Raw genomic sequence first — 22,379 nt, forward strand, 5'->3', positions numbered from 1 at the left:
CCATTTTTAAGAGTAATACTATAAAATTATTTTATAATTGTTAGGTTTTTAATTTACCGTTTAGCCCATTTATATAGGCTTGTGATTCTCAGTGCAGTATTCTCCCTTGAGTAGTTCACAAAATCACTCCCCAAGTACATTCCAGTTGTATAAGACATTTAATCTTTGAGATCTGTTTTTTAAACATTTGGGTACAAATTTTTATTAAATCGGTGAGCAATACATTTTGATATCATTGTTTCATTATTGCTTTTACTGAGGGTTTTCTAGTCTCGTTTTAGTTCGATGAAAAATGCGTGTTGACGAAGTTATTTTTTTGGTTTTCGTGGACGAAATTAACAGTACGAGGACGGAAAGATTTTCCCGCATTGCGTTGCGATGCACGAGGTGGGTGCGCATTGCGCTGATATGCATCCTCGAGCTGAAAAATGATCATTTTGAGTGGCGTTGCGGTAACGTCAGAAGGAGAAGGGCTGGCGGAGTGATTTCAGAAAGCATCTACAGGAAAAGCCTCTGTTATTTTCTAGTAGCCTGCTACACGGACAGCTATCGTTCAAAAAATAAATCATTCATATCTGGTGTCTATTTATTAATTAATGTTGGAGTTGTTTCTAACATTTTGTTATTAAAGATCCGAAATGTAAAAAAATTAAATAAAACTCCCCCACAGACTAATGGAGTTACTGCTCACGTGTGTATACGTCAGTGCTTCTCAAATAGTGGGGCGGGCCCCCCCAGAGGGGCGCGAGGCTTCGTCAAGGGGGGCGCGTATGACCTCGGGGAACATGCTTCTTTTTTTTTTTTTTTTTTCCCCTGTTTTAGAATAAAGTGCAATTGCACCTCCACTACATTAGGGGGCAGTGGCGCTCTCATTGGCAGAGTGTGCGGACCCTCAAGTGACATCATGAAAAAAATATTTAACAGGGATGAGAAGACAGGCGGAGAGAGACGGAGATAAAGAGACAAACGAAAGTCACCCGAAAGCTAAGACGTTTTCTTCTTCCTGGGGGCGGCGTGACAGAAAATAATTGAGAAGCACTGGTATACGTCGAGATTGTGAAAGACGTGGGTGCTTGACAGGTGGGCTCATAACGTCGGCTCCCTTGGCATGGTGACGGGGGACATGAGAAGTTGATGCCTTAATTGCTCATTCTTCCCTTTTTGCCTCATTGCGTTTCCTGTTTCAAACTCTTTTGCAAACAAATGTATTTTATATGGCAATCGTATTTTCTGTACGGTTTCTATATGTTTGAGTGCCAGGTTGTTTGTGTGTTGTTTATGCGCACGTGTGTGTTTGTGTGCAAAACTTGGCCTGTAACATCTGGCACTAGTGTGATTGGTGTGGTGCGCCCTCCGGCCTTTTCATAGGTGATAGATGACACCTATCACAACCTGTCAGCGGGGACCCCGACCGGCCAAGTCCCCGGCCAATCCGAAGCCGCCTCTCTTCCATCTTTACTCCCCTCATTTTGTTTTCTTTTTTTTTTTACTGCCAAGCGAGATGGAGTGATGGCGGGAGTGCAGGGAGAGAAACTCGTTTGGCTTTTATGGATAGCATGCGGCACATTTCAGCGCCGAGAAACAAAAGATATTGTAAAATGGAATGTCCCACGAGAGCCCGTTCACGTGACTATTGGGAAGGATTTTTTTTTTTTTTTCAGGTGCTTGCAATTTATTTATTTATTTTTTTATTCCATTCTGTTTTTGTTTTTTAAATAATGAATTTATATATTCATTTGTTTGTAGCTGTAGTATACTATAGGTCAGTGGTTTCCTACACCTAAAAAAAAAAAAAATACTTAGCTGTACGAGTATTATCATCATGATCGAGACCAACATAAAAATACTGTAGCATAATAGGCTTTAATATAACGTGGGAAAAAATGTTTGGCAAGTTTTTCCCTTTTATTTTTATCATTATTGTTTTTTAGCTGTGTCTTTTTTTTTTTTTTTTTAATCCGTATCAAGTCTTGCTAACGGTATCCAATCCATGACAGTCCGCGAAGTTGACTATAGACCCGTTATTTATATACTTTTACTTTTGTATATGTTTTGCATCATTTAATCATGGATCCATTTGTTCGTTTATAAAAATTAATTTATATAATGTTTTAGAATTTTATTTTTTTCTTAAAATGTTCCCAATTTAGTTTTTAAATGTTATTTTACATTAATATACAGGGTGTTCCAAATTGTTTTGACCCCATTTCGTAGGCCAAAAATTTTGACAATTTTTGTTGGAGTGACCTCAAATTTTCACAGCACGTGTAGAAACGTTTCAAGTTTTTGTGTGTAACGTTTGGCATTTCTATCTTTTCAAGTTAAGAAATGCCATTCACTTTTAGAGTATGCTCGGATTCAGTCACCGAAGACAGTGCAGCGTGCCTTCTTCACAAATTTTCTTTTCTCTGTAAATTTAACCACTACAACTTATGACCTTCAACATAAAGTGTATTTAGTTTCATTAAGATCCATCAAGTAGTTTCCGAGATATGGGCATTTAGGCAATTGGCTGGCAACCAGTTCAGGATATACCCCGCCTACTGCCCGAAACCAGCTGGGATAGGCTCCAGCACCCCCATGACCCTTGTGAGGAGTAAGCGGTCAAGAAAATGGATGGATGGATGGATACTTCGTGTGGGAAAATCCAACAACTCAGAATCAAATATCGGTGAAATTAACGTTATATATTGCATTCTTGTGGCAATTGAGCATGTCCACAGAATGTTTTGGTAGTGCGTTGCGACTTGCAGGAGGTCTTGCATCAGTAAAATGGACGAAAGCAAATTATTCAACTAAATACTCGTGAGCTCATGTTCGAGGAGGCAAAAATGAACAGTGAAGTTGCATCGAAAATGTGCTTTCTGTGATGCTGTCACACACAAACAAACATCACAGTGAATATGAATGAGAAAGCATGATATAAAAAAAAAACACCTCAAGGTCCAGATGAGCCGTTTCGTTGGCATTCAGGAGGAGGCTGTGTCGTAACGCGCAAGTGCAACCTGCCAACCGGTGCCGAGGCTACATTTAGGAGCCATCTGTTGTGTGTTGTGCTGTTTTCTTCTCTCCTATCTCAAGCTTACCTTTAGTGAAGGCTTGAGAGTGGTGGGACAAGAATTGCTATGATGGCTTAGTGTTGTAAAAAAAAAAAGGCATAAAAAGTCAAAGGAAAAGCGAGAGGTGATGCACGCACACATGGAGTTCTTCCACATATTGACTTGATTCACAAGCATATTACATTCGCCTTCATCTGACCACTAGCGTGGATTTTAAACATAGACGGGCCAAAACATACCGTATGAAAATTAAACTAACCACCAGAGGGTGCTAGAACTGCACAAATGGAAATCAACTTGACATTTTTAACAGATGTGCTGCTTTTAATATGATGACGACGATTATTGTGGCAGTTTTAATATCGCAATATCACAGTGTTGCCGTTATCATTACATCTCGACTGAAAATGTGACGTGTTTGTTTACCTCTGTGTATTTCCGGTCTGTTGCGTGCTAGACGGAATTATTTGTATATATATATATATATGTATACACACACTGTGGCATTGAGACAGAAAATAACGGGAAAGCGCTGCAATGTAAGATGGCCGCAAGACAATGTTCCGTTCAAAGGAGGTAACCCGATCGCGTTTATATTGCCAAATACTCGGTTTAGAAAAGGGGTGTCATGTTTCGGTTTTGGTTTAGTTTTGGGTGTTTATGTTGTCTTTTTGTCCGGTTTTGTCTCCTCTAGTCTCGTCATAGTTAATCTCGTCCACCTGTGTGTCTCCCCGACCCGTATGTGTTTCTAATTAGTGCCCTCTGCCTGCTGTGTTTCCAGGTGTGTCTTGTTAGTGTCGTATTTAGTGAGTGGTGTTTGTTCACGCGTTGTGGGAGCATTGTCTTGTCTTGTCCAGTTGAGGTGTGCTAAGCCATGTTAGTAGTGTCAACGCCTGGTCAAGTTTCTCAACGTCTCGTCAAGTTTCTCCACGTCTGATCAAGTTTCTCCACGTCTGGTCAAGTATCTCCACGTCTCCTCAAGTCTCCACGTCCATTCAAGTATCCACGTCCACTCAAGTCTCCACGTCCACTCAAGTCTCCACGTCCACTCAAGTCTGTCCACGTTAACTCAAGTCTGTCCACGTTAACTCAAGTCTGTCCACATCAACTCAAGTCTGTCCACGTCAATCCAAGTCTCCACATCAACTCAAGTCTCCACGTTCGGCTAAGTCATGCCATGCCAAGTCCGTCCACATCATGCCAAGTCTGTCCACATCATGCCCAGTCTGTCGACGTTCAGTCCAGTCATGGCAACCAGTCCTCTCACATTCCGTCTTAATTCACTAAACTTACCTGTTACATGGCAATAAAGTTCTTAACATTGTTCTTCCTGCCTTTGTCTATACGTGGTTTCTCCGCCTTTGGGTCCATCCATACTCCACGTACCATAACAAGGGGTACCCCAGGGATCTTATTCGTTTTTTTCAAAATCTGGATAAGAAGTATTTTCGGGGTTTTGTGTCGGTTTCCATGGCCTTAAGTTATTGGCTGCATGTAATGTGGTCATTTATTTTTTCAACTGAGATAAAATTTCAAAACGTTTATTCTTCTGTACGAAATGCTTCATTCGCATATAACTCGATGACATTTTCATACCATTTGTATACTAGAATAAGATGAACACGTTTCAAACGTAATGTCTTATCCTCGCTATTTGACAAAGTGTTGACTCGCGGCCATGCTGGTTTTCCTTTTGCCTGATAATAATTGATGGATGACTCGGCTACAGGACATTGACAGGTTGGTTGCCTGGCCTTTACCCTCTGCTGGCTGAAGCCCTTACATGTGTGAAATAGCCAATTATTCCAACGCCCATTGAAGGTAATAGGCTGATGAGCAAATGGCCAGCGTGGGACATCTGCGGATCCTCGTAGGAGTAGGAAGAAGAATAAAATAGCTCTATCAGGCACAGCCCGGCCGGCTAGATACAGTTGGCGGGAATAAGGTCAGTTTGGTGTGTTTTTTTTCCCCCCCTCTAACCATGTTATCCCCTTTTTGTATTGACTTAAACTTTACGATCCATGCCGCACTCATGTTATACAGGAGCTAATTTGCCGAAATAAATCCCTCCTTTTAGGGGGTTGTTAAATGGCTAATGGAAACAGCAGCGGGCGTGCACTCTCGGGGAAACATTAAACATGGCTTTTTGCAGGGGAATGGAAAGTTACAGGCTGTGAGCAGTGAGCTAACGCTAGCCAGTCATAGGCTATTGATGGAACGATCCATCTTTATAACACACGGTGAACGAGTCCAATCTATTTTCTGAAATCGTATTATCACAAGCAAAATATGAATATATGCAGGAGTTGTGTGTGTTGGGAGGGAAGCATCCCAGGTTGAAAACTCGCCTTGCGTAATTGGACAGGTTATTTTTGTTGGGGACATCTCGGGCTGCGTGCTGCCACATTTATTCCACAACCCCCTTCCGACCCCCCAACTGTGGCTGTTATTACATAGCAGGCCAAAGTATAGCTTCACCCTATGTTTTTTTTCCCCCTCAATTCTGATATGATGCCCTCAGATTGGAATTGGAATTCATCCAAATCTGGATTAAATTTTGATATCAATCTGCCAATGTGGCACTCGCGTTAACGGACAGATGGGATCTACCGAGGAGTAAAGCCGAAGTTACACTAAACACCAAAATGCACGTACATGACAATACAAGTGTCAACATCGGGCAGGAACAACACAGAAGTTAATAACGATCAACAAATGATATTAAACATTACAACATTACATTTGGCTTGGACTGACATTACTCCGATGCCCACCTTTGGAAATCATCATTATTTAACGATCTGTATGTCTCTAATGTAACATGTTTAGACCACATTTAAGGCTCTAAGCATTTTTTTTCTTAACCAGTTTTAAAAAATGTTAATTAAAAAAAAAAAAAAAAGTACGTATGCTTGTGGGTTACTGCCCCCAGTGGCCAAGGCATGCATACCAGAGGGAGCAGCACAATGGCCATTGTACGGTAAAGCATGACATCATGATACACAAGCTGATTAATTCTTTACACTTAACACTGTTGTTGTTTGCTGTTTTTTTTTTTAAACAGTAGAAAAGTGAGTGTATTTTTTTTCTTATTTACGAAACAAAAAGTAGTTCTCAGTTTTCGGACGTTTTTAGGTTATAAGTAAGATGAATTCTCGCAGTATTTGTGAGTTCGCAAACTCCGGAGAATACATCGTGTACCGCTCCCGCAGATAACTGCCGTTCCCGAACCACTGGTGGTTCGGACCAATCACAGAGCGACATTGTGTTTGGGGGCGGGATATGCAACTGTCACGAAACCAGGAAGCCAGCGCCGACGCCGGAGCTAACAAACAAACATAACATGGACGAATGGACGCTGCAATTAATTCTGTTCTCGCAGAATTACTCACCGTTTCCTTGTTGAATGTTGAACAACGAGAGGCGCGTCGTGCATTTCCAACTGGTAACATGTTCGTGCTTTTCCTCCCTTCGACAAGAACGGAGACGAAATGTTCACCCGTGGCCGTGATTAGTTAAAACAAACGTGTAGAATGTCGCATCGTCCAATCAGCTTGAATTATTGTGCAGAATGTCCCGCCTTTTCCTGATGAAATTACTGTGGAGGTACCTAATGTCCATCTGGCTATTGCCAGGTTCGGTTATAAGTAGTGTTGTTCCGATACTGGTATCGGCAGATGTGCCGATACTGCATTAAAACAGTGGTATCGGTATCGGTGACTACTCACAAGTAACATGCCGATACCATTAATTCCAACACTAATATAGGATTTTAGATGCAGCATCTTGTGTCTTGCTCGTGCATGATGTTCACTGGTATGTGACATGTTCACTACATGCCGATCTAAGATATCCTATTGGCCCTTGAATGCTTTGAACCAATAGCAGGACAGCTTTTTCATGTTGAGGAAAAAAAAAGAACTTTAAGTATCGGTATGGTATCGGTATCGGCCGACATTGCAAAGCTGGGTATCGGTGTCGGGTGCCAAAAAACGGTATCGGAAAAACACTAGTTATAAGTGGCGTGCAATATTTTGTTTTCATTTGATTGTTTTATACAAATAATTATTGTAATTATGACTTAATTGCTGGGTTTGTGGAAGACTACAAATTATATATAAATTTGGGTTACGTTGCTGCTGTAGCAACAGTATTCTGTTGGAAACTTAAGAACCCGTGCATTGCATTCTATGCTGTTTTCTCTCCCTCCCCATGATATATATAAAAAAATGTAGTAGTGCCCTTGAACCATGTTTTCTAAATCCAGCCTCTAAACTATCTTCATCAATCCCTCCCTCCCTCCCTCCATCCATCCATCTCTCACTCCCCCATTCATCTTCAACCTCTATCATTCCCTTTCCTCGCTCCACTCACTCTCATCTATTGTGTTTCTCCCACCCGCCCCCCTTTTGCAGCCCCCTTTCAATCTTCCACTCTACCAACAAAGAGTAATTGAAAGATATTCCAAAGAGTCTGAAAACAAACACTGATTGGACACTGATTGCGCTTCAGTGTGAGCAAAAACATTTATTTAGCGCTGATTCAATTCCAGCATCAAGTGTGCCGGCGTGACGACCCATCGTTTCATTACGTCCGCGGTCTCTGAAGGGTTCGACTTCATTTCCCATGAGCACCCACTCCGGCAGAAGCTTCCTGTCTTAATGCAAGCTGACACCAGCTCTGTTACTTCCATTTATGAGTTTAAAAGCCGCCTTCCCCTGCCCTTGGCATGTTTTCGACACACGAGCGTACCATGAATCGTCCCCTGCCTCACTCGAGACAATGGTGATGGATCGCCGCTCGTCCATCACAGCGCCCGACTTGGGCGGCTGCTGGGGCCATGTTGTCAAGCACTTTGTCAGGTATTCAAATCTCCATAAATAAAATTGGGTTTTAAACTACAGTGGCGTCTTGATTTATGAGCGGCCCGACATACGACCTTTTTGTGCGTGTGTTGCGTTGTCGCAAGCAAAAAATTTGACTTACCTTTTTCAAGCAGGATGTCTATAATGAAGATTCACTTAACAACTACTCCCAGTTTTTTACTTTAAAAATAGCATTGTGTGTGTATTTGAGCAGACTACCAACTTTCGCTCATGAGTGTCCGCTAGCTTAATGCTAACACATGATGCACAATGCCATACGACGGTTAGCGACACTCGCATCGATCTTCAAATCTTCAAACAAAGCATATTTCAGCACAAACAGTAGAAGCATATTTGACATATTTGTTATTACCGGCTTACTATACAGTTTTATAGAATATGTATTTTTCTGTACTCAACTCTTGAGAAGTCACCAATACTATTACCAAGTAGCTTCCCGATGACACTAGTACTTTTCATACATACAATTTCCCCCAAAAAACAATAGAGGGATTTTCTCTCAAGTGTTTTGAAATTTTAAAGCGAATTTAGTAAAATGCGTAAAACGAACTTTCCTGTTATTATTTTGCAAACACTGAGAGGCGACTGCGTCGTGAGATGACATCATAGGAGAGGACATTCAGCTGACTGTCAACAAAAGATTAATGTTCGCCTCTTATTCATTTCAGAAATGTTATCTGCTGAAGGGTTGGATCCCAAAACACAGACACAAATAAGGTTTTAACTATTTATTCACATAACTTGAATAAACTAAAAACAATGAGAATGCATCGAGAATCACGACACGCAGCGGAGAAGCACAGCGAAACAGTGAGCAATAATCCGGCGACCACAACACATTTCTCAGACCCTTCTATAGACAGTCAATCAATCTCATTGGTTGTGGCTAGACATGTGAGTACCAGTACTGACATGGAATTCTCTGATTGGCTGTTGACCCCGTAACGCCATTACAGATTCTTGATATCATATACATCACATAGTATTACAGATCCTCCAAGACATCACATAGCATTAAAGTTTCCTGACTTCATATAGTCCAGACATCATATAGCCTAAAACTAGCTGAAACTGGATGCTGTTACATCAAGACCAAAACAGACACGTAATGGGTCATGAACTCTACTCAAACTTAACCCAGGCGTGACCCCAGACATGAGAAAAGACCCAAACACTACTCCTGCATGACCCGAGTCATGCCAAAAAATATTTCAATTTCCACCTAATTTGTCCCCTGAACATGCCTTACTTTATTGTCCGCTGCCATTTTTTTTTTTTCCCCATGTGGAAAGTTGATTTGATTGATTTGAGTTACTCGCCTGGTCAAGGAGCAAATTAAACTTCACGGTGCCAAAGTAATAACCTCACTAACGGATACATCAACCTATTTTACAATTAATAAAAGCACTGCTGGACCTTTGGATGTCTGCTGAATTGAGTACAAAAAGCGCTTTGCTTGATCCTCTGACTTTCCCCACCTCGTGTCCCTCACCGGTCAATCTTCCCTTAATCCAGTGTAAGAGCATCTCTTAAATGGATTAGTAGAACATTTTGTGCCTCCGTTCATCCCCTTGGTAAAACCTGATGACTTGACCGCATTTTTCCGTTTAACTTGCAGTGCTCATGTTGGGAGCCAATGAGCATCCAAATTCACATCAATTCTTGTTTTTACTGTTAGTTTTTATTGTGGTGGTACCCTCGTGTCAAATTTAAATAGTTTGTCTTTACAACAAAGCTTGAGCAGTGCCCTATAATGAGTTAAAAATTCTCAAAATGTTTGATGAATTTTATGACAGCAGCAGTTTTAATTTCAATTACTTCATCTATTTTTTTTTTAATTATTATTATTACTTATGTATCCAATTCAGGTCCTGGAATGGACCAAGTTTGACCTTCGAGATTTACCTGCATTATTGCAACTACTTGGGTTTATTACAACTGTTCTAGAAAAATCAATTGAAAATGTTTGAGTCGCCATTAAGATGCCCAATACAAGGTTGTGTTGAAAGTAAAGGTAATGAAATTACCTCAAAATAGCCCAGGGGCTCATTGGGTCCATTAGATGGATTTCCATTACATTTCCCTCAGGGTGACTTTTAATAGCGTGGGTGATTCCGTACGTTTTCATTTAGTCCCATTGCTCTTTTTGTCATTTCAAAACGTCTTTAAGGACCCGCGACTGCCAAAGGTCAGTCACACCTATCAGTGGAAATAGTTTGCACATCATGATGGATTTTTTTTTTTTTTTATGGTTCCATGTGTTATTGGCTATTGCAAACTATGTACGGTGGGGACGTAATTATTTGATGTCCTTGCTGGATTTGTATGAAGTTACGAAGAAATTAACAGTCTACTGTGATGGTTGTTTACTGATTATAGTATGTTGATGTGATCAATCTGATTATTACTTGATGGAGAAACCATTGTTGGCAACATTTCTTGCTCAGGATGTATTTTCACCCACTACCCAATACAAGAACTCTAAATCCTTCAACGTTTATTGTCGGGGGGGATGTAAAAAACAAACAACAAAAAAAACCCCAAAAAACCTCTTGTTTGAGTTACCAAAAGTCGCTTTGTTAAAGCTGGTATTATACCTTGTGTTTGCTATCGCATACATTTGAATGCTAGAATCATATTCAATTCGATTTTGTTGACCGTTGCTTGTTGTTAGACAAGTTATGTGCTATTGATTTATCTAAACATGCTATTTTGTGGTTGAATTCTTTACACAGTAGAAAACTATTTATTAGAAAGGTGGTTAAGTCAGATTTATTAGCCTAGAGGTGTTCCTCAAGGTCCTTAGGTCCACTTCCTTTTTTTTTTTTTTTTTTTTTTTTTCAACCATCTTCCCTGTATTATTATTATTTTTTTCCAGATTATACTATTATTTATGCCTCAAGAATCGTTACAGCATGGTTTTAACAGTTTTCAGACTTTTTTATATATATATTATATATACAGTGTATATATATATATATATATATATATATATATATATATATATATATATATATATATTTAAAGACAAGTATTTTTTTTCTGTCTGGGTGTGGTGTTATAGAATTCTCTGTTGTATTTAAAAACAATGCTAATTTATTAAACTCTCATTCATTAAAATACTAGTTGATACTGCCAGACGTGAAAATCTACAAAGGGTTGAACGCTAAACAGTACAAAAGCAAAATACTTTTCAAAGCCTTAAATGATGTCAAGAAATGATGCAAAATGTAAGCATATAGTATATTGGCATATATTACTCCGTAGGTAAACTTAACTTCGTGGCTGACGTGTGTCCCTCTGTAATGACACATCTCACACTATCAGCTTTTAAGAAAACAGGCCAACTGAAAATCAAAATAAATATTTTTATTCTGTTTTAAAACATCCACACTTTCTTTTTTTTTTTTTTTTTGAGAGCTCAGAATTGTTCATTCGGTAGCCTTACTGATTCAACGTCTTATCATTGCTCTCTTTTTTTTATTTTTTTATTCTTTTTTATTTTATTTTACATGTATGTGAACATCCACACTTTCGATCAGGTGTCTTTTCAGTCAGCATCCAAGAGAGTTAATAGATTTGCTCTAAAACAAATTCTATTGCTCTATTTTGATAATAGCATAATATAACATAACGTTAGAAACGTGCAATAATAGCAATTTGTGCAAAAATATGAAATTGAACCTATTCGGACATAGAGAATTTCCACCTGACAGTGATGACATGCTTGTGTAGCCATTCCTTTGTCGGGCTGGCAATAAGTGTTGGGTCATCGTCATGGTAGAGGACCCCTTCACAACCTGTCTTCCGTGTTCTTGCTGAGGACAGGAGGCTTTCATCCAAGAATTTACAGTCCGTGGCTTCTCCAAGTGTCATGCGTTTGGGCGCTGCTGGCAGCCAACGCCATATCTATTCCTGACACTGTGATTGACACGGGAAATGGGGCCTGGGATTGGAGATGGCTGAGCGGAGTGTTGGCGGCGTGAAGCTCAGTTGTGTTCCCTTCATTAGACAAGCCTGAGGAATGCCCCCGACGACCCCGCGCCGACCCCTCCAACACAATTACAAACCAAACCACAGGCCCGGCCGCCGCTTATTGATGCCCGTCACCGACAGGCGCTGACGCACAGGTCCCGCTCGCTAATGCAGCCGCCTGTCAAACGCATTGAACTATGGACGCACGCGCACGCTGCAAAGAAAAACACGAGTGGATTTATTGATTGGAATTTGGATACCTATGGCGGTAATGTTTGTGGGTGTAATCGTGTAACTGGGATAAGTCCAAATTATTTCCACATAATAGCAATAAACGTTGAACGAGTTTAAACATTAAACAAGACATTACAGTACAGTATACTGGAATGCCTTTTTCCACAATTTCAAACAGTACCAAGAAAGCGTCTGTTTACACCGTCCCATATACGTCTGGCTTTTGTTACCATGACGACCAGGGTCAGAGTCCTGAGTAGCCTACAGTGGTTTCTACTTGTGAAAGCGGAGCGAGTGCATGTAGCAACTTTATATGTGATGCTTAACTCATTCACTGCCAATGACGACTATAGACGTCAAAAATCCAAGCAAACAGCCAGTGCAAATTTTGACAAGAAATTTGAATTTAGTTTTAGTTATACATTGTTTTCATTCAGAGTTATTAATCCCAATTGTTATTAATAACAACAATGACAACAATTTCATTACTAAGTGCTACCATCGTGCATAGTGATTGGTCTTGGTCTTACTGAGACCACAAACTGGGTCTCGACCTCCAGAAGTCAATTTAGTCGACTAAAATTGCTCTTTATTTTTTTCGACTAAAGTTGGATTAAAACTCAAATACAATCAGGTGACTAAGTTATGACTAAGGCTTTAATTATATTTAGTCAGAAGACTATAACTAAAACTAAATTGAAATTTCTTTTTTTTTAATTAAAATTTTTATTTAATTTTATTTAACTCATTCACTGCCAGTCATTATAGAAAATTTTTACATTTCCAATACTCACGTGATATTACATTCAATAATTATATATAAACCGAATCTACCAAATAACAGAATAGACTCCCTACTTTTTGTCCCGTCCCGTTCTTTTATAATTGACAGCAGAAAAATGTAGGTTTGCCAAAATACAGCCATTTCTCCCATGGACTCTGAAACTGTGTTTATTTCCTATAAAATGGGGCAATGATGTCATCTACCGGTGGTTGGGCATCAGTAAAGTTGTTTCCAAGTTTGATATTTACAGTGGAGCATGCTCAGATTCGCCCCCATTTAGCACCGCTCTAAAAAATACAATTGACAAGTATACTTGTCAAAGGCAGTGAATGAGTTAATTTTATTTTTGACGTCTATAGTCGTCATTGGCAGTGAATGAGTTAAGAGAAGCTAATGCTAATCTGTGCGTCCCAACAAAATTCAGTGCAGCTCTGCTTACTGTTTCACTTGACATGAAAGCATATGAGTCACATCTGTGGGAGACGCATGACGGAGGCACAGCGTGATAGTGTTTCCGGAGCAGCGTGACAAGTGGGCGCCATCTTTGTGGAATAAAAACAATGGAAGAAGCATGTCTCATGCCTGTAAAATCCATCACAACTAATTAATTGGCAAAACAATTAATTACTTAATGGCACATTTTTTGCATTAATTATGTTCAAGTTGTGCGCAAATTAAGTGAAGTTTTTTTTATGGCAAGAGACACCATTTGATACTCACCACCAAATACCAGTCACCAAATCCTAAAGCCAAAAAAAAATTTGTCATCAAAAAAAGTCTTCTTGGGCGACACAGTGATTAAGTGGTTAGCACGTCCGCCTCCCAGTTCTGAGGACTCCGGTTCGAGTCCAGGCTCCGCCCTTCCTGGGTGGAGTTTGCATGTTCTCCCCGTGCCCGCGTGGGTCTTCTCCGGGTACTCCGGTCTCCTCCCACATTCCAAAGACATGCATGGCAGGTTAATTGGGCGCTCCGAATTGTCTTGAATTAGTTTGTGAGTGTGGATGGTTGTTTGTCTCTGTGTGCCCTGCGATTGGCTGGCGACCAGTCCAGGGTGTACCCCGCCTACTGCCCAAAGCCATCTGAGATAGGCTCCAGCACCTCCCGCGACCCTTTTGAGGAGCAAGCGGTTCAGAAAATGGATGGATGGATGGAAAGTCTTCTTCAGTAGTAATTGGTGCTATATTTACACGTTGGGAAATTCACAATTTTTGGTCATCGTGTTAAATGAACCCCCCCCCCCCCCCCCCTCCCTAATTTGAAGGTATTTTTAACCTGATTTTCTACAGGTGATGCCCCACCCAAAAAAAAAAAAAACATTCCTCAAAAGGGCCATTTTTTAAGACTAAAAAACTAAGTTTCTCTGAAAAAAAAAAAACACCGTACAAGCATCAATATGAAATAATCAATTAATGAAAAATCTAATGTGAATCTAATGTACAATAGAGGCTTCTATAACCCCCTAAAAAAAATAAAAAAAATAAAAAAAAGTTGTTTGTATTCTATTACATCTAATGTATGCCTCTTAAATGCATGGGTTTGCTGCACTTAGTTGTATTGCTCGTGATGTAATATCCTTCGCTGTGCTCCAAAAACAAATAAATGAAAAAAACTATCTGCTGCTGCTTTTGCTTATTGTCTCATTTTTCCCTCAGCAAGTTGGCAGTGAGCCAGCACCTCTATCGATTCTGACCGCCTCATCTTGTAAAATGAAACCTGAAATTGCTTCCCCCTACACATAACACACCTCCCATCTTTCTTCACTCGCTCGCAGGTTGAAATACTCCACAAACTTTGCAGCATTTATTTCGCACTTCTCTCTTTTTAGGCGCACAGTCTATTTCCACCACTATCGCTTTTCTGTTGTGTTGCACACTTTGCTCGGTAGAAGTCATGTCGGATTGTACCGCAGCATACCCGATTGGCTCTCGTTTCCAAATGCATGCAAGGGATCCCTATTTTCTCCCTCGCCGAGGTAATAACGAGGATGCCCGCGCCCGTTAATGAGCTTTTGTGATGGAGGGTGTCCCTGCTCCAGGAAAGTGGCCTGTGTGATTAGTAAATTGTCCTTAATTAGATAGATGGAAGGGGCCACCGGCTGTGATAAAGCCGAGAGAGCTGCTGAATGATGGGGGATGTCAGGCGAGGCTTATAAAGGCTGAGTGCTCGGAGAGTCTAGTAGCCTTTAATAGGCGGTCATTAAGGCCTATTAAAATTGATCAGAGTAAGACAGAGCTGTTTTCACCCCTTAAAAACAGCCCTCAGATTTTAATACCAAAGTTAACTCCACTTAAAACCCTACTCGGGAACAAAAAAAAAAGATGCTGTTTTTACGCCACACACTCCACTCCAAAGATATCGTAACGGGAAGGGTCATTCCTTTATTACTGCAGTAGACTGAAAATATGTTACTAACCTACTGGATGCTGCAGGATAGTCAAAAATAATGTATCGGTATGAAAAACACTTCCAAGCCATACATATGGAAAACAGAGGTAGGCATTCCATCAGTACTGACCGTCACTGTTTTGCTGGCGAATGACGAAAAACTGACGGAAGTCGTTTTTTGTCCGTCAATGTAATCGTTACTAACCGTGTCAAGTACCGATGGACCTTTCAGTTGGTCCCTGACAAACGCCCGTTTTGATAACGATTGATGAAATACGGACTGGTGGAATGCCCAACTCTTTCTGTCAAAACAATTTTTTTTCTTTCTTTTCTTTCTTTTAATTTTTACTTGCTATTTGTTTATGTTTATATGTTATGTTTACATGTTCAATGAACTTCAAACTTCAAAATAAGAGTGACTAGTCAAAATAAGAGTGACTAATACAGGACTATAGCAACTGTATGACAACTGACAACATCAAAAGGCACATAGTAACTGCTTAAGACTCGACAATTCCCACTGAACTACGCTGGACTCGGACCGTTTTACTTGGCTCACTGGACGTATTCGGCAATTTCATTGGTTGTGATGAGAATATCTGTAAATATGTTGGCTGCATGAAGCTAATCAGAAAAAAAAAATCATTTATAAACCGTGTCGCATTTAAACCGCTCGGTTTAAAATATGGGAGGAAAAGTACGGGAAAGGTACATAAATTACGATTCTTTTATGGGCTTTTTCATTGGCCTTACGAATACAATATCTCACAAAGATACAAAATTTGGATTTCGTTAAAGAGGGTACCCCCTTTTTATGTTAGTCATTAGTGGTTATGTGTCATTATTTTGAGGGGACCGTACATTTTCATCATTATACAAATTACATTGTAGCGAAGTGTCTCTTCATCGTTGTAAGATAAAATACAATATTTACTCAAATTTGAGCCGTGTACTCATTTGTCAGATACTGTACACCTTACTGTTCTTGACCCTGCCCAAAGGTTCCCCTACAGATAATCAGATAATCAAGAAGCTCTTCTGTTGTTATTCAGCTACGCTGGAGGAGGACGAGGACGACGTGGGTGGAGCAGAGGCACAAGACGAATGGCAAATATGAGCCAAAGTGAAGAGATTAGATTCATATCGGAATGAGCGTGAAGCCGATCAATCTCCACTATCGCGCGTCCGCCTCCTATCTGACTTTGATTTATGTTGCTGGCAGCGCACAAGTCAGTGAGACGAGAGACAGATTGAACGCTTGTTTATTTGCAAACACTTGGACCCTGCGCAATTAGCCTTTTCCGTCATATGGACCGAAGAATGGAATTGGCCCACCCACCTCCGCCATAACACAGATCATATTTACATGCGAGCTACTGTGTACGGGAGCGTATTTAGCACGGGCATAAAGCTTAATTCATGTTTGACCAGCTAGTTGAGTGCTTAAGTGTGACGTTACATATCTTTGAGTTATATCGTAAGCTTCATTAGATGCCCTCTGGGCTGCTTCATGACATGCTAGTGGGCTGTCAGGTTTGCGCACACTGCATAAAAATAACTTATCATTTAAAAGAAAAACAAATTACGTAGTACACTACGGGTTTCATCGCTCCCACTGCAAGGTAGTTTGCCAGATGGAGCTTGCCCATATATGGAGCTATTTGGGAAGTGACGAAACAGGAATTAGGGTAGTGCTTTTCCCTCTAGTTTCAATTTAAAGTAATCCGCAGCTCGGCATTATGTATATTGCTGTTTTAACAGAAATGACTTGTTTGCTAGTAGCTAATTTGTTAGCTAATTCTATTAGCGTGGCAGGATCTGGCCAGTGTTGCCAGGTGTTCGATAATTATCGGATTTGTACAATAATTTGACCCTCTGTACTATCAATAATCCCCAAAGACGGCAAATGTACAATAATTTGACCATTTTGGATTATTGCCGGCAAAACTCAACAGAGTTTTTTTGCGAACCCCGAAGGTATCTGTTCTCATGTGACATAATACCAGCCAATCGCGCTTTGCTGAGCATGAGATACGAGAGACGTCCATGCATTGATTGGCTGAATGGTAAGTGCCCGCCCCCAGGTGACGCTCCCAAAACAGGAAATCACGCAAGACTCAAACCGCCTATCCAGTAATATATGCAGATCAGTGACGTTAACCCGCAACGAAGCCTTGAGTGCCTGTGAGCGGTGAGCGCTTTTCAACACAAGGACGACAGTGTATTTTGGTTATGACGTGTGTACGATATTTTCCATCAAAATACGATAATTTTGAGTCTATGGTACAATAATCCTATATTTCCCACCTGGCAACGCTGAATCTGGCCGAGTTTAGGCTGATCTATGAGCTACAGCTCCATGAAGACCGCGTCGAGGTGTACTTCAGGCTGAGTGTGGAACAGTTTCCTTTTTTTACCACATAACGGGACGTCATCTGGTTTGTGTCTTAAAGCTTTGGAGCATAAAGTACCGATTTATCCATACAAATCCGCCAAAAATCTCTTGCTATTTTCACTCTGAAATCACTTCGCCACCAACTCTCCTCCTGGATGCACCGTGAAGTCGTCCAAATTTCCCATCTCATGACACTCTGCTGTTGTGTACTAAGTGCAGTGCGAAAAGGCCTGCAGTTGAGTCAAGGAGTTGGTGGAGTTCTTTAGCCCCACCATTTCGCCTTCCAGGTTGCCTGACCTCGCGTCGCTGGTGCGCAGCAATTAGTCCACAAAATGGCTGACTATAAATCTCCAGTGGAGGAGGGAGTTTGTCAGGGGGCACCCCAGGGTGAGCGCTGCAACGAGGAATTAAAGACGCAGTATTAGCTGGGAGCAGTTTTTTTTTTACGAGGCGAGGAACAGAACAGGTTGAAGAGGGCGAGGATGCTCTTTCTGCACACTCGCGCGGGGAGTTGTATACTTTACAGGCTCCTGTATCGTGTGTACATATAGTATAAAGAAGTAGTGATGACTCTGCAATGGGAAGTGGGTGGGAATTGCCGAGGTGAGACAAATAAACCCATTTGCACGTAAAGAGCAGCCGGAGAGCGCTAAAACCTCTTGCAAGGAAAAGCCCGTTTTCCCGCGTGGATGTCGCTGCTTCATTTCCAGACGCAAAGACTCTTCATCAAAGCAGACCAGCGACACGTTTGGGATTCGTTTGATGGTCGCTGCTTCACTTCTGTCTTTTTACACAACATTTGGTACGCTTGCACAATCTTAGTTATCCATCCATCCAGTTTTTATTGCACTTGTCCTCATCACGCGTGAGCTGGAGTCTTTCCCAGCTGACTTGGTGAGAGGTGGGGCACACCCTGAACTGGGCGACAGCCAATCGCTGGACACATATAGAGAAACGATCATTCACACCTGTGGACAATTTAATGAAACTAACGTATGTTTTTGGAACGTGGGTGGAAGACGGACTATCGTATGGGGAACATAAAATTTTCTGTTTTATCTTGCAGAACAGCAAAGACGTGCAAATGTTTGCAAACCGAACAAATGTCTTTTGTCAGGGTTTGTTAATGGTTGCAAACAGTTTTTGTTGTTGCCAAGAAATATTCAAGAACATTTTTTTTTAACCTATTTGAAATTTCTAACCTAAGCCAGATTGATAATTGTGATTCACTCAAGAGAGTTCTTCACGTTGTCAATCTGGAACTTCACTCGACAGACCCATTTGGGAAAGGAGGGACATTTTGTCCAGTACTTCGAGCTGATTGGACGATGCGGCATCTTGTACGCGTTTGTTTTGACCAATCACGGCAATGGATGAAAATGTCATCTTCGCTCTCGTCTTAGGGGAAACAAACATCTTTACCAGATAAAAATGCACCAAGTGCCTTTCACTGTTGTACATTCAACAAAGAAACGGTAATTTTATTTGTCCCCACCCCCTCCGCCATCCGCACCTCTTGGTTTTGTCCCGTCCTAAACAAAGCCTGAATGGTCCGACCTAAAAAAAAAGATTGATTGCAAGCGTATCAGCGGGAGCGGTACAAGATATATTCTCGTATTTGTGAACAAATACCGCGAGAATTCAGCTTGTTGACAAGGTTACATTTCTTGACTGTGGCGCTAACAGACATTTCGTATTGCTTTTTCTTCCATGTGGCGGACTCCGCATTGAAATTTAGCACTGCTTTTGCAAATCCAAAAGATTCCGGGAGAATCGGAATGCTAGACCCAAGTTCCACTCGGTTCTCAATTATCGAAGCCCGACCCTAGTAATGGTTGATCCAAAATGTTTGTATCGTGATTTGTCCGGCAATCACCTAGCTCTAGTCAACTTTATAGTCTCGTACTTAACAATTTCCTGTTGAACCTGTTTTATTTTGCACTTGAATTTATGATGAAAAACACTTTAACACATCGTTCTTAGTCTTGGCATATTTCCACGTTGATCTTGAAAGATGTATTTACAAACATACTATCTCTGAATTCACTTTACAGGCTCTTCAAATTGTGAGCAATTCTCACCGCATTTGCATTTTTATAAACATGAGCGTGCGTGTGGGCTAAGAAATGTGTTTTCGAAAAGCCGTGTGAAAACGCATTAAGAATAACATGACTAGCCTCGGAATAATGTTTTTTCCCCGACATTAGCGACGTACCGTCACACAGTCAAGTCGTTTGCAATAAATAAAGTGCCAGCTGAAATCCAGCGAGTGCGCCGGTGACTTATATGCAATGCGGACTCCAACGAGACTGTAATTTAATGAGCGAGTGTCGGAACGCGGCCTTCCCGCGGAAACACTCTCATGCATTAGCGTGATTTGTTAGCGTCCCCGTGGCTTCGCGTCGCTATGCAAAGTGGCGAAATAAGACAAATGCATAACGACAACACCGCACAACTGTCTTTTGCGGGATATGATATTCTGGGATGTCGGTGAAGACACATGCGTGTTTCCTCTTCCCTTATTGGCTGATTTGTGAATATTGCCCCCCCCCCCCCCCCCCCCCTTTGGTTCAATCCGCCATGTGCTGTGAGGCGGAAATTTGGGGGTGTGGAGGCGGGGTGCTGGTGTTAATTTATCTCCTGTGTATTAACTGGCAGGAGAAAGCATCCCGTCCTTCTCTTTGCTAAAGTAAACACGGCGGGGAAAGCTGACCTGTGTCGACCTAAAACCTTGAGTGGGAGTCCATTAAATGATGAGCCAGACCATCCCAAGGTTCACCCGAGTTTTTTTTTTTTTTTTTTTTTTTATGTCACCCCGCCATGTTGCCTTTATGGATGTAAGGATATCCAAACATCACGATACGATATTATCACGATATGAAGGTCACAATATGATAATTATCACAATATTGTGGGGGCGTTGGCGATATTTAAAAAAGATCACAATATTGTAAAAAAAAAGAGAGCTCATACTAAAAAAAGAAGCACAAGTTTGTGCTTTTGTCCATAACAGCAATGCACATAAACCACCTACAATCTCTAAAAACAATATTGAGGGCCTTACTTGCTCATGCAAGCACACATTGATCGGTTCACAAGCAAATTCGGTTCCCCTTCATCTGACAATTAGCGTAATTTTAAACTTAGAAGGCCAAAACATCCCTAATGAAAATTAAATGGCACTAATAAACTAGCCACTAGATGGTGCTAGAACTGCACAAATGGAAATCAACTTGACTTTTTTTTAACAGATGTGTTCCTTTTAAATATTGTGAACATGGCGACGACGATATTGTGGCAGTTTTAATATCACGATATCACGATATTGCCCTTATTGTGACATCCCTAGTTGCCTTGGCCAAACAGACGTTTATCCGGTGCCACAGTGTCGGTTATCCCCCTCGTGTATGGCTGCAGGTCTACACTGACGCGGGTCACCCTTAGAGATTGTAATATCTGATTCCTCAAGGGCGACAAAAAGAACGCCAGTCAGGGTTGGCCGCAGATTTGTTTCAGGACACCCCGCAGGCTATATGAGGTCCATCAAGCAGAACAACAGAAGGATCAATAAAACACCACCATTCAAGATGCGTAATCCCATTATAAAAAAAGGAGTCTCCTAAGATGTATGACCTCATATGGTTATGCAGGAGCTTTGGTCAATGCTTTAGATTTAAAGCGGCACCTTTTTATTGTTGCCGAAAATCACTTTGAAATCAATAAATGTGTGTCGTCACAATGATTTGATTCCTCAACATAATAAATGGAAAATAATATCCAAATTTGAACACCATCTGTATATTTCATATTGCCTTTGTGATACAACATTTAGAACCAGGAAACCAATCAATTCATTTGACATTATTTTCATTGTGGAAAAGTCATTTAAATTTAGACCAACCTGAAAGCTAAACTATTCTGTATACATGTTTCGAGGTTCCACTATCACTACAAGTTAGCAAAATATTCTTTTTCAGTCTAAAATGTTGTCCGAGTGGTCAAACTTTGGCGAGTTGTTAGCATGCTAGCTTGAGGGCTAGCTGGAGGCATTGTCAACCGCCTACGCAAAGTTTCCTGTCTTTATTTATTCATTTATTTTTTTTCTTTTTTTTTTCTCATACACATTTCTAATGTCAGGAGCAACTGGTTGCCATGGAGACACAACCCAAGCAGCGCTGTTGTGATGCTTGATCACACGGACGCTCAATCATCTGGCGTCCGATAATTTGGTGTTGATTATAAGTGAAAAATCAATGGCTACCCTTTGGGAGCTCGAAGAGTCGTGTTTGTTTGGTCTGCGTCCGCCATTGATTGTTTTTAATATCAGCTAATTAAGATCGATGACCTCGTCTCAGTCTTTTTTTCAGTCTTTGGGTGCTACGTTAAAATTTCATGTGACAGTTGAAGTAAATCTTTTTTGGGTCACTTCGACTTAATTGCAAAATTAGTCATGTAATTCATTATGTAGGTAATTGTTAAAATCATGATGCATATCTTTGTACAGATGCCTTTCAATAAATTTGATTATTGTTCGAAAAGTGAAATTCATAATTCCGGGCCTACCAGTGTTAAAAACAAAATACTTTTCAAAAGGCTAATCGCTAACTAATTTCTGTTTTGTTTTGTTTTTTGTTTTTTGTTTTTTTGTTTTTGTTTTTTTA

At 40.7% G+C, this 22,379-nt stretch overlaps 1 protein-coding gene across 1 annotated transcript in view; it reads left to right on the plus strand.

Moving 5' to 3' along the window:
- Positions 1 to 22,379, plus strand: part of LOC144016334 (PDZ domain-containing RING finger protein 4) — a 141,433-nt gene that overhangs the window by 43,142 nt on the left and 75,912 nt on the right. The gene's annotated exons all lie outside the window — the stretch shown is intronic.

Source organism: Festucalex cinctus, chromosome 3 (assembly GCF_051991245.1).
Source record: "Festucalex cinctus isolate MCC-2025b chromosome 3, RoL_Fcin_1.0, whole genome shotgun sequence".
Lineage (NCBI taxonomy): Eukaryota > Metazoa > Chordata > Actinopteri > Syngnathiformes > Syngnathidae > Festucalex > Festucalex cinctus.